Source organism: Lissotriton vulgaris, chromosome 12 (genome assembly GCF_964263255.1).
Source record: "Lissotriton vulgaris chromosome 12, aLisVul1.2, whole genome shotgun sequence".
In the NCBI taxonomy this organism is placed as follows: domain Eukaryota; kingdom Metazoa; phylum Chordata; class Amphibia; order Caudata; family Salamandridae; genus Lissotriton; species Lissotriton vulgaris.
Genome location: NC_141700.1, coordinates 625,889,592 through 625,902,802, shown reverse-complemented (window position 1 = coordinate 625,902,802; position 13,211 = coordinate 625,889,592). Strand labels below are relative to the sequence as shown.

The 13,211-nt window shown below is 44.3% G+C and overlaps 1 long non-coding RNA gene across 1 annotated transcript in view; it reads right to left on the bottom strand.

Annotated features, from left to right (window-relative positions):
- Nucleotides 1–860: 860 nt before the first annotated feature.
- LOC147677877 (uncharacterized) overlaps nt 861–13,211 on the bottom strand; it is a 115,914-nt gene continuing 103,563 nt past the window's right edge. The window contains exons 2-4 of the long non-coding RNA XR_015302466.1: nt 12,892–13,052; nt 2,252–2,376; nt 861–1,686 (exon numbers count right to left, since the gene is read on the bottom strand). This is a non-coding gene — a long non-coding RNA (uncharacterized LOC147677877). The remainder of the gene's footprint in view (nt 1,687–2,251; nt 2,377–12,891; nt 13,053–13,211) is intronic.

Genomic DNA, 13,211 nt, shown 5'->3' with positions numbered 1-13,211 from the left:
GTTCATTTGACAAAGTTTGAGATTTGAAAGGTATTCTAGGTAACAGATCCTAGTGAGAGCCACACATCACCCCATCCTGGACTCCCCTGGGTGTCTAGTTTTCAAAAATGTACAGGTTTGCTAAGTTTCCCTAGGTGCCTGCTGAGCTAGTGCCCATAATCCACAACTAGGCATATTGCAAAAAAAGGGTCTGTTTTCACTGGAAACATGTGATGTGTCCATGTTGCGTTTTGGGCCATTTTCTGTCAGGGTCACTAGGCCTACTCTCACAAGTGAGGTACTATTTTTATTGGGACACTTGGGGGAATGCTGGGTGGGTGGAAGTTTGTGGCTCTCTGCAGATTCCAGAACTTTCCATCACAGAAATGTGAGGAAAATGTGTTTTGTTTAGACATATTTTGAAGTTTGCATGGGATTCTGGATAACAGAACATGGTAGGAGCCACACAAGTTACCCCATCCTAGATTCCTCTAGGTGTCTAGTTTTAAAACTTTTATAGGTTTGCTATATTTCTCTAGGTGCCGGCTGAGCTAGGGCCCAAAATCCATAGCTAAACACATTGCAAAAAAAAGGGGGCAGTTTTCAGTGGAAAAATGTGATGTATGCACATTGCGTTTTGTGCCTTTTCCTGGGACTTAGGGGAACACAGAATAGTAGAACAAGTGTTATTACCATTTGTCTTTCGATGCATTTGTGCCTTCCAAATGTAAGAGCCTGTAAATAAAAAAGAAGTCATTTTGAAAAATACCCTCCAATTCACATGTTAATTCGGGTACCCACAAATTCAGAGATTCACAAATAACCAGTTTCTAAACCCCACATCTTGTTCCCATTTCAGAAATACATAGGTTTCCTTGATACCTATTTTTCGCTCTTTATCTTTTACCAAAGTAATTGCTGTATACCTCATACACAATGAAAAAGCATTGCAAGATTCAACTCAGTTATTGGCTCTGGGTACCTCGAGTTGTTGGTAAACCTACAAGCCATATATATCTCCGCAACCAGAAGGGTCCCACGGACATAACAGTATATTGCTTTAAAAAATCTACCATAGTTAGAAGTTACAGGTGAAAATGTAGGCACAAATGACAGTTTTTTTCAAATCAATTTGAATTTTAAAAAAATTTCAACTGTTATTTTTTAATAGGAAAACCATGAAGGATCTATACAAATGACCCCTTGCTGAATTTAAAATTGTGTCTACTTTTCAGAAATATATAGCTTTTCGAGATCCATTATTGGTTACACACCCATTTCTACCGCTAAGTGGGCGTCGCCTGGGGGTGGCGTCGAAGCCTGTCAGCGAAAAGGTTAAAACTCTACCACAAATAAATTGGCAACAAAGAGAAGCAAACATGGTTGTAAATCTGTCTGCTTAATTTGTTGTGATGTCTACATTTCAAAATATCTTATGGGTTATGGCATATGCTGCAGAGTACTTTGTGTGCACAGTAAAACATAGGGAATAATAATAATGGTAAGACAACTCTTGAGGTAAATGCATTTGCTGCAGAGATATGTGTTTTGTCTAGTCCTTGTTTTGAATTAAAGTAGAACATGGGGGCTTGAATTGTACAGAAGATTGGCGTCGACGCGTTTCGGTGGTTCTAGACGAAAATGGAGTCCACCTTTGTCAAGACTTATGTTGGTTGTCTGTCCTGCTTAGGGGTCTGTACAGATACCCTACAATAAATATGCATACAATTATACACACATTCATGTAATCAACTTTACAATATTCCTATTATCATCTATTCAATCTAGTAATGCATAACTTCAATAGAGTCATAACAAAAGAATTCCATGATGCTCACTCTAGTGGGGTCTATCAAGGAAAATCTAGATCTCTACATTCTCCCTTACACTTCCTTATTTTAATGATGATGCCTAGTGGAGAGTAGTGTGTCTACAAGTACACTATACGGCTGTTTCTGTATCCACTTGTTAATGAAAATTATGCCTTGGTTGTAAGAACATGATTGGCTAAGGGCCCTTTTCTATTCTCGGTTCCCTATGGGATCCTATTGCTACTCTATTCGCTATACGGGTAAATAGGATACCTTTTAGCCTGTGTGGCGGTTATCTACAAGTTAGTGATCTTCAAGGCTAATGTTAAACAGCTCTACATGAAATCGTGACCTTGTTGTCGAAGAATTAGTCTTAATCAGGGACTCTACGAATTGCGGGGCCCTTCAATTGACCTGAGTTCTACCTGCTAGAGACATAGGTTAGTGGTACATAATCTTACCTATGCAGATTGATCCTAGGAGATAATTGATTCACGAAGTGAAAGGATCTCAGCCGTATCAATAATGGCACTTAAAGTGTTGAACTGACGATATGCCGTTTTTTTAAAGATGTTATTCAGTGAGTCTGTAGAAACAAGGACACCTTAAGATTTGTATTCTATCTGTTACCAGGTTATATTGTACTAGTTTTAAAAGGAAGACTATAGATGCCTGTACTCATATTGGCTCTATTCCTCCTAAGGGAAATAGGAATTTGTCACTCGAATTAGTGTTCTCTACAAAAAATTGTTTATATGGTTTACCATAAAAAGAGAATAGAGAATATCTGCAGACATACCTGCTATGAAAAGGATATGTTTATTTATTATTTATTTATTTAATAGGTTTGTTCAGCATGGCTTAAAGTTAGTGGCGTAGAGCAGAGTGGCATGAACTTTGCGTGGAGAAGAGTGTCATAGAGTGGAGTAGCGTGGAGCGGAGTAGAGTTTCATAGAGTGGAAGTGCATAGAGTGGAGTAGAGTGACATAGAGTGGAGTGCCGTAAAGTGGAGTGGTGTACAGTGGAGTGGTGAAAAGTGGAGTAGATTGTCAATGAGCGGAGTAGCGTAGAGTGTCGTAGTGGAGTAGAGCTGAGTAGAGAGGCGTAGAGTGTAGTTTAGGTGTGTGTCGTCGACTGGAATGGAGTAGAATGTTATAGAGTGGGGTTAAATAGAGTGTTCTAGGTTGGATGAGAGTGGTGTAAAGTGTCCTCAGGTGGAGTACTGTATAGGGGAGTTGAGTAGAGTGTCGTAATGTAGAGTAGCATAGAGTGGAGTGCTGAAGAGTGTAGTGTAGTAGAGTGTTGTAGACTTGAATGAAGTAGAATGTTATAAACTGGAGTAGAATAGAGTGTTGTAGAGTGGAGAAGAGTGGAGTAAAGTGTCCTCAAGTGGAGTAGAGGAAAGTGTCATAGAGTGGAATGTCGCAGAGTGGAGTGGCGTAAAGTGCAGATTAGTAGAATGGTGTGGACTGAAGTGACGTAATTGGAATTAAATATGCTTACTACCCCTGACGAATAGAGTGCCGCAAAGTGGAGCGGCACAGCATGACGCAAAGCAGAGTAGAGAGTCATAGAGTAGAGTGTAGTAGTGTGGCGTAAAGTGGCGTTTAGTAGAGTGGAGGAATAGCACAGAGTGGCGTGAAGTGGAATAGAGTGGAGTGTTGTAGAGCGTAGTTTCGAAGAGTGTAGTTGAGTAGAGTAGAGGGTCATAGATTGGAGCATGGTACTCGCAAGCATTTGCCCAGGGGCCACAAAGTACGGTCTGTGGTGTGACCGAGGGCTGCACTGATGCCAGCTGGGTGGCGGTAGGGGGTCTGGGTGGATTAGAGATTGTGTCAGGAGATCTAAAGAATGTTAAATAAATGGGAAAGCATTTATTTGGGGCCGCATGTAAATTTCAAGAAGGCCGCAAGTGGCTCCTCGGACGTACTTTGAGTATCAATAAAGTGGAGTGTTGTTGAGTGGAGTAGTGTGTCGTAGTGTGGAGTAGAGCATCCTAAGGTGGAGTGGAGAGGTGTAGATTGGAGCAGAGTGGAGCAGAGTGTCATAGATTGGAGTGTCGCAGAGTGGAAGTGGTGTAAAGTGAAGTTGGGTTGAGTGGAGTGTCATAGAGTTGAGTGAAGTGGCTTAGAGTGTAGTAAAGTGGTGTGGAGCGGCGTGGTGTGGAAGGCAATAGAGTGGAGTGGAGTGGCACTGAGTGGAGTGGTGTGGAATGCCATAGAGTGGTGTGACACTGATTGGAGTGGCAAAGAGTGACATAGAGTGGAGTGTTGTAGAGTGTTGTGGATTAGAGTGGAATATTGTAGAGTGGAGTGTCATGGAGTGTCAGAGTGGAGTAGAGTGTGGAAGAGTGGAGTAGAGTGTTGTAGACTGAAGTGGCTTAGAGTGGATTGGCGTAGAGTGGGGTTCAGTGGAGTGTCATAGAGTGGAGTGTCATGGAGTGGCGTAGAGTGACATAGAGTGGAGTGGCCTAGAGTGTTGTAGAGAGTCGTGGATTAGAGTTGAGTACAGTAGAGTGAAGTTTCATGGAGTGTCAGAGTGGAGTAGATTGTGGAAGAGTGGAGTAGAGTGTTCTAAACTGAAGTGGCATAGAATGGAGTACAGTGGATTGTCGTAAAGTGGATTGGCATGGAAATGCATAGAGTGGAGTATTGTCATTAAGAGTGGAGTACAGTGCAGTGGTGTAGAGTGTCGTAGAGTGGAGGGCACGGAGAGGCATGAAGAAGAGTGCCATAGAGTGGAGTGTCATAGAGTGGCATGAAGTGGAGTAGAGTGTCCTCAAGTGGAGTAGAGTAAAGTGTAATTTTTACAGAGTTTTATATAGCGCAACTTGACCCGAATCCGGTATCAGAGCGCTTTACATAGCACCAGTTACGTTACATGAGGACACATTCATTTTTGTTAGGCACGGGGAGATTAAATGATTTGCCCAGAATCACAGGATGTTCAGGGTCATTGTCGAGACTCCAACCCCGTTCCCCAGATTCGAGGTCGACTGCCCTAGCCATTAGGCCAACTCCTCTCACATTGAGTCATTGGGTGGAGTGTGGCAAAGTGGAGTGGCGTAAAGTAAAGTAGTTTGGAATGGTGTAGAGTGAAGTGGCTTAGAGTGGTGTAGAGTGTCGCAGAGTGTAGGGGTACAGAGTGGCGTAAAGCAAAGTAGAGCATCGTAGAGTGGAGTGTTGTAGTGTGTTATTAAGCATAGTTAAGTGTTCTGAAGTGGAGTGGTGTAGAGTGGAATAGCCTGTAGTAGAGTGGAGTGGCGTGGCGTAGAGTGGGGTTGATTGTCGTAGATTGGAGTGGTGTAGAGTGGAGTGGTGTAGAGTGTCGCCGAGTGGAGTGATGTAAAGTGGAGTGGCATTTAGCGTAGTGTCATAGAATGGAGTGGAGTAAAGTAAAGTCTAGTAAAGTGGTGTGTAGCGGCATAGAGTGGAGTGACATAAAGTGGAATGGCACAGTGTTGTAGAGTATCGTGGGGTATGGTAGAGTGGAGTAGAGTGGAGTTCCATGGAGTGTCAGAGTGGAGGTGAGTGTGGAAACGTGTAGGAGAGTTTTGTAGAGTGGAGTGGTGCAGAGTTGAGTACAGTGGAGTGGCCTAGAGCAGAGGGGTGTTGTTAAATGAAGTACAGCGGAGTGGTGTAGAGTATAGTAGCGTAGAGTGGTGTACAGTGCCATAGAGTAGAAGGGCATTGATTGGCGTGGAGTATTGTGTCGTAGAGTGGAGCGGCAAAGAGTGAAGTAGAGTGGGTGGTGTAGAGTGTCAGAGTAGAGAGTGCTCAGGAGTGGAGTAGAGCGTCGTGGAGCAGACTGGAGTAGTGTGTTGTGGAGTGGCTTTGGGTGGAGTAAAGTGGCATTGAGTGGATTTGAGTGTCGTAGAATCGGAGGGGCATAGAAGGAGTAGGGTCATAGAGTGGACTTGTGTCATAGAGGGGAGTGGCGTACAGTAGAGTAGAGTGTCGTGGAGTGGCATACAGTAGAGTAGAGTGTTGTGGAGTGGCATCTAGTGGAATGGCATAGAGTGTCGTAGAGCAAAGTGACACAGAGTGGAGGGGCATTGAGTAGAGTGGAGTAGCACAGAGTGGAATGGGGTAGAGTAGTGTGCCCTAGAGTGGAGAATGCATGGTGTGGTAGTGCACTGCCCTTACTGCACACATTGTCAATTGAAGTGGCCAATATATTTGCACAGACATACAGTTTTACTGATAAAACTATAAAGCGCGCAAACCATAATGTGTGGAAATCAGCATCACCTAGTGTATTGTTTTGTTTTGATCCTATTCAAATATTTGTTTCCACCACACTTCAGAATTAGAAAATAATGTGCTTCATTTGCATTTTCCTAATTCTGATATATTCTGAAATATTTGTACAGTTAATTTGCCGGTATTTAATTTTTTTTCTGTGCTACAAAAAATAACATCGAACTGCGTTTTTACATTCCCATATCCAACAAGATTGTCACAAACATTCTCTCCCCTTGCAGTTAGAGAAAGAAAAGTAAACACCAAGCTTCCCAGGAGACAGAACCTAACATATGGCCTCTGTCTTTGAATGTACAGCAAATGTGACAAGATAAAAACAAAATGTAAAGGCCTGTTTATTGGTCATTCACTTCTGACCTCCAGCATGGCTATTTTAGGGGATGTTTCAGCATCCCCCATTGCCCTACTTCCAATGCCTATGGCATGTGAACGAAATTGAGGAAGAGGATTGTTCAAGTTATGATATTAGAAAAGAGTTCTGACCAAAATAAGTTTGTAGACAGAACATTGCTCCTCACAGGCATGCATGATTGATGAACTGGAGTAGCAGAGACAAGTAGAATCAGTTCAGGAAAGAGATAGTAGCCATGAAACTTTTTAAAAGAAATACATCCTGTTTATGGCTTGCTTCAACTAGTATACATGGGAGACAGCTGAAACGACATCCACTCTCCTGGCCTCATGAAAAATAAAACAAGCATTGGCATGGTCAATAGGTCTCGCTTTTGGGACCTTATAAGTATTTAGTTATGCAGCACAATAATATCCTTAGTGCAACAACATCAATTGTTGCGTGGCTAAACACTTATAAGGTCCCGAAGGCGAGACCTATTGGCTATGCCAATGCTTGTTATTTTTTGTTCTTGGGGGAAACCGGGCTAGTGCCAGGAGGGTCAAGGGTGAGTGCCAGGAAGGTGAGGAGTGAATGCCAGGAGGGACAAGGGTGACTGTCAGGCCAGGGGGGTGAAGGGTGAATACCAGAGAGGTGAGGAGTGAGTGCCAGGGAGATGAGACGTGAGAGTCAGGAGGATCAAGGGTGAGGGCCAGGGAGGGGAAGGGTGAGTGCCGAGAAGGGAAGTATGAGTGCCAGGGGTGAGGGGTAGCTGCCAGGCCAGGAGGGTGAAGGGCTAGTGCCACGGAGGTGAAGGTTGAGTGCCAGGTCAGGGAGATGAAGGTTGAGTGCCATGGAGGTGAGACGTAAGAGTCAGGAGGGTCAAGGGTGAGTGCCAGGGAGGGGCAGGGTGAGTGCAAGGGCGAAGGGTAGCAGCCAGGCCAAGGGGGTGAAGGGCTAGTGCCATGGAGGTGAAGGGTGAGTGCCAAGGGGGCGAGTAGTGAATGCCAGGAGGGACATGGGTGAGTGTCAGGGAGGTAAAGGATATGTGCCAGGGAGGGAAAGTATGAGTACCAGGAGGGTCGAGGGTGAGTGTCAGGGAGGTGACAATTGAGTGTCGAGGAGAGTCAATGATGAGTGCCAGAGAGGGAGAAGGGTGAGTGCCAGGGGCAAGGAGTGACTGCTAGGCCAGAGGGGTGAAGGGTGAGTGCCAGTTAGGTGAGGGGGGAGTGACAGACTGCAAACAGTGGTGAGCTGGGGTTTAGAAGGAGGTGCAGAGATCATCACCCAGTGTGTGCCAGGCTGGGACGCACCAGTGCCAGGCCAGACTTGGGTGGATGCAAGAACCTCTGAAAGGCGGGGGCCAGGTCACTCATGACCTTAGTACAAGAGTGGGGTGCGTAGGAGAGAGTGAGGGTGTGTCCGTTTATGAACTCAATCTGTTTGTTTTGTAAAGTGCCAATTTACGACAAGAATAATCTTGACGTTGGAGCGCTGCAAAGTAACGGTGCCCGGCTGTTTAGCGTCTGGCATGAACGCGATGATGCAATGATTAGGTGTTACTGCTAATGTCCCATGTAATGCTGCGTTTCATTGTAAAGCACTCTAGCACCTTTGGATAAAATGTGAGCTATATCAGACTGCATGAATAACAGTATAACTATAGACCTAAAACTACAGGCGCTCCAGAAAAGAGGTGAAAACTGAACTTTTTAACTCACTCACAAGTGAGTACTGCTTAGAAAAGAGGTTGTGGCTTATTAACATGGATACCAGCGACCCTTGGGAGCCTCCCTGCAGACCTTCCCCCTGTTGAGAACTCCAGCGCAGCCAATGAAAGCATACACGCAGCGTATGCTGTAAATATACTACAAATAGAAATACAATATGCATCCGAGGAGAGAGATGGAAGAGTGAGCAGAAAACAGAGAAGGGGGCTATATATATATATATATATATATATATATATATATATATATATATATATATATATATATATATATATACATACACACAAATACATACAGAGAGAGAGAGAGAGATACAGAGGGAAGAGTAGAGGATGGGAGAGTAGAAAGACAATACATTGACACACATATACATACAAATATACATGCAGGGAGAGGCTAGATAAAACGCGATTGTTTCCAAGTCCACAAGAGAGGAATACACTTCCTATCTCATGCATTTGAAACAATCGCCTTTTATCAAGCCTCTTTAACTTAAAGGGCGACCTTGAAATAGCAGAGTAAACAACAACACTCAAACACTTCTGGAATGCATGAATGGTTGCTGCTTTTCACAATTAGTTGAATCTTCCACACACGTGGCGGGCCACACCCTAGACGGAATTTTTTCTAATGACCATCGGATTGTGATGGGTGTGCCCCTCCCATTAGTGTGGTCTGATCACTATGCTATTCCTTTTCAACTAAGGGGTACAATATCAGGCAACTCTCAAGTTGCTATTGTGAAAGCGGTCGATAAACGAAACCTTAATCTGATTACTAATGAAGAGGTCGCCATTTCTTTCGCTGATTTTCAGCACCTGGAACATCTAAGTGCCAATTTGGCTGCTGCTAACCTTTCTAAAAAGATATTAGCAGTGATGGACACTCTCGCCCCTAAAAAACCTCACTACTCGGCTAGGGAGAAGCCCTCTGCACCCTGGTTCGCTGACCGTTTGCGTAAGATGCGACAAGAGTGCAGAAGGAAGGAAAGACTCTGGCGGAGGGATCTGGATCCTCAGGCCAGAGAGTTTTACAAACAATCCCTGAAGGCATACAGAGCAGCTATCATTGAGGAAAAGGGATGTTACTAATCAAAGATTTCAGAGGACCTCACATCATCTAAGGAGCTTTTTAACATCTTTAACTCCCTTGTTGCGCCCACGGTTTCGGTTTCGGTGGTGTCATCTCAGGCACTGTCTGATAGTCTTTGCTCCTTCTTCTGCTCAAAGTTATCTGATATTTATGCTCAGTTGGAGATCTTAAACGCTATTCTGATATCCGTTGTCCTGTCGGAAAACTATCCTAGTGATAGCCCAAGCAATATGGCATCGGCAAGTCTCTCTGCCTTTCCAAAGCTTACTCCTGAACAGTTGAGAATTTACTTGATGGAGTTAAGTCCGGTCGGCCCTGGATCCCTGCCCCCTAAAAGTTCTGAAAGTGGCTAAGGCAGCGTTGATCCCACATTTCACCACGGTTCGTAATTAAGCCATCTCACAGGGCCAGTATCCTCTGAGTTGGAAGGCGGCAGTGATTAGGCCACTTTTAAAAAAGCCCTCATTAGACCCGTCAAATTTGAAGAATGTCCGTCCTATCTCCCTTCTGCCAATACCAGCGAAAATCTTAGAATCCCACCTGAACTTTCACTTGAGTGCTTACCTAGGGAGCATCAGATTCTGGATGGCTCTCAACATGGATTCAGAAGGTCTCATAGCACGGAGACTGCCCTCACTGTGGTTTTGGATAAAATACGAGTCCAGGTGGATGCGGGTCATACCACCCTCCTGATCTTACTTCATCTCACCGCAACCAGAGATTGGTGTAGCGTCTCAGGGAGATAGGGGTTGGGGGCTTGGCCTTGGACCTACTAGCTTCCTTTCTGGATGAGCGGCCTCAAACAGCCAAAATAGGAAGCTTCTATTCGGAGTCTACCCCCCTTGTCTGCGGAGTGCCTCAGGGCGCCTCACTGAGCCCTACTTTATTTAATATCTATGTGGCCCCATTTGCAAGGGTGGTTAAGTCGTTTGGACTGGAAGTGCTGTCCTATGCGGACGACACCCAAATTATGGTGTCAATCACGCAAAATGCCACGGACTCAGAGTTTTGAGAACTGCATGTTAGCAGTCTTGTCATGGATGGTACAAAACTATCTAAAACTGAACGGCGAGAAGACGGAAGTCCTGATTTTTGGTGACAGGTCTCACATTTGGTCTAGGGAGTGGTGGCCTGACTCCCTGGGCGCCTGTCCAACTCACGTCTCCCAGGGTAAAAATCTGGGAGTGGTGGTGGATGACTCCCTATCCATGAATTTACAGGTCTCTAGGACAGTGGCCACCTGCTTTGGGCTTAATCGGATTATAAGGAAAATATCTCAGTTCCTTTCATTCGAAGCACGCAAAAGAGTGGTGGTAGCATTAATACTGTCTAGATTGGACTACTGCAACACCCTCTATTTAGGCATCAACAAAGGCCAGCTGTGCCGCCTGCAGTTGGTGCAAAATGCAGCTGCAAGGCTGGTGATGGATCTTCCCAAACATCATCCGGCCTTGTCTTCTCTTGGTTCGTTGCACTGGCTCCCAGTGGATCGCAGAATTGTGTTTAAGACCCTCTGCCTCACTCACAACGCATACTATGGCCTGGGCCCTTCGGGCATTCAGACCATTTTCCAACAGTATGTGCCCTCTAGGAACCTGAAGTCAGCAAAAAAGAACCTCTTTGTGGTTCCTAGGGTCATAAAAATGAGATGGCGGGAGGGCCTTTTCATACGCAGCGACCAACATTCGGAACTCTCTCCCGGATTTTCTTTCAGGGCAACGAGTACACTCAATCTTTCGAAAGACTCTGAAGACGTGGCTGTTTCCTGAGAGACAGGTTTGAGTAAGATATCGGTTTTGCATGCATGTTGGTCTGTATTGTAGCGCCTTGATGCCCTTGGGCTAAGTCCGCGCCTTAAAAGTTTCATATTCATTCATTCATTCATTCATTCATTCATCCATTCATTCTTTGAGAGGGACAAAGACATGCTCGACAGCCTAAAACAAATAAAGGCAGCACATAGAAAGCAAGCAAATGTGGGCTACAGAGTTACAAACTACAAATCCAATGATAAGCAATGGTGGGAATGCATTTTCAGCAAAGCTTTCAGAATGTCCACAAGAAGTCTTTCGCAACCAAACATCTGCACTGTCTGGTTGGTTTTGGCCTAAAACATACTTTTCCTCAAATGAGTGTGTCAGTGCCCACCATCTGCAACCACCGGTACAAATTAAGCAGTGCTTCGAGGGCTGCCACCTTTAACAACATAGCTGATATTTTTATCTTAAGGCCAGGAAAATAAAAAATAGAAAAAAAGAATACGACCTTCTTACCTCATGGAAACATAAAGTTAGAAATGTTTTAATTGACCTTGAAAACTAAAACAGCAGAAAGAAATTAGTTCAGAGATATTTTACAGTTTTATAAACTACTCCAGAGTCACCACTAAAGCAAAAAGATGTAGAATTGTTGTATTACACAGAATACAGGCAATTTCACATAAAATTCTATTCCAGTGCCAGAGCCTGGCCATTTACGATGCTAGCTCATGGCCAGTATTTTTCTCAGAGAAAAGCAGCAGTGCTCCTGAATGGGAACTCCAATGAAAGCACCACTGCTGTTGGAAACAGGCTGCTTATTTTGAATAATTTACAACAACAACATTGAGGGAGGCGGTCTTTGGCTGGATGTTGCAGACTGTTTACTGCAGGTGTTAGCATCCAGGAAGAGATAATGTTCAGCCTGTTGCCGCACACTTCTGAGAAAATGTACTCATTTTTTTAGCAACGCATCGCAGCAACTAAGGGCGCAGCTTCAAAGAGAAAGGGGATAAACAGTGCCATATCTATTAAAATAGCCCAGTTCTGGACAATTTAGGCAAAAACTATTTCAGATACGTTTCCCACTTTGTATCTATGCTGTACAGTGCAACGCGCATGCAAAGTTGGAATTTTATATGATGGGAACGTTTTGGACTTGCTCCAGTGTCACATGTCTCGAGGAAGTGTCATTTTTTGGCGCAAATTTATGTCTATAAATGTTAGCAGATATGAATTGGCATCAAACCCTGTAGGTGGTTGCACATGAATCCCCCATTGATGCAAATTTGCACATAGCCCAGCCTGGCGTTACTTTAGGCAACTTACAATGCAGATCGTGATTTGTGTTGGAAAGTAGATCTCACCACAACACTTTGCTCTGGGCTAATAAAGTTTCCCATTCTTATAAACAGCACCCTGTGTACATCTCCGTTTCTAATACAAAGCGTGGTATCGTTGTGTCTATGGGCGGTGGTGCTGCTCCGATGTTCTTGTGTCTGGCACAGACAGTGACATTGCAGAACTTTTACTATATGAGGGTAAGATTTCAAGATTTTGGCTGTGACTTTGCATAGACTTCAGGCACTGAGAGTTTGTGATATATTTGGACAAAGTAAAAGCATTGGATTGGACAAACTCAGCAGCGGTTATAAGTATGAGCTAGGGGTGGCTAGCAGAGGCCTAGGCTGATGGGCAATATCACAGGCAGGTTAACCTATGAAATTTTACGAGCACATGACTGCCGCAGGCAGATTCGTGGCCAGGAGACGACCTTGAGTGTTATTTTATGCAGGTTTTCTCTGAGCGATGCATACTACAAAGTTTTAAGGGCACTTCCTGGAACACAAGTTGAGTTGCATTTCTATTTTTTCTTTCTCCAAGCCTAACTGACCTTCACTGGGCAACCAAGTGCGTCCAGACACTTACCAGAGCATACTTTGGTGTTGCTAGCAACGCAGGGGGGAGACCGAAGCAGCCTACCAGCTGTCATGGGACACTTCTTTGCAGTTCTGCATGTGGAGTGTGAGCTTCTTGTCATGTTTGGTGGCTCAGCATGCACCCACACTTTGTTCATTTGATTTAGAGAACTAAAATAGCAAACAAAAAATTCAGATCAAAAGTTACAATCTTTAGGAACTACTCCCGAGCGACACTAGAGCAGAGGTGACATTGTAATTTTAAAACAGAATATAGACAATGTTCCATAAGATTGTTTTCAGGTGCCAGCTGATGGATCCTGGCCGTTC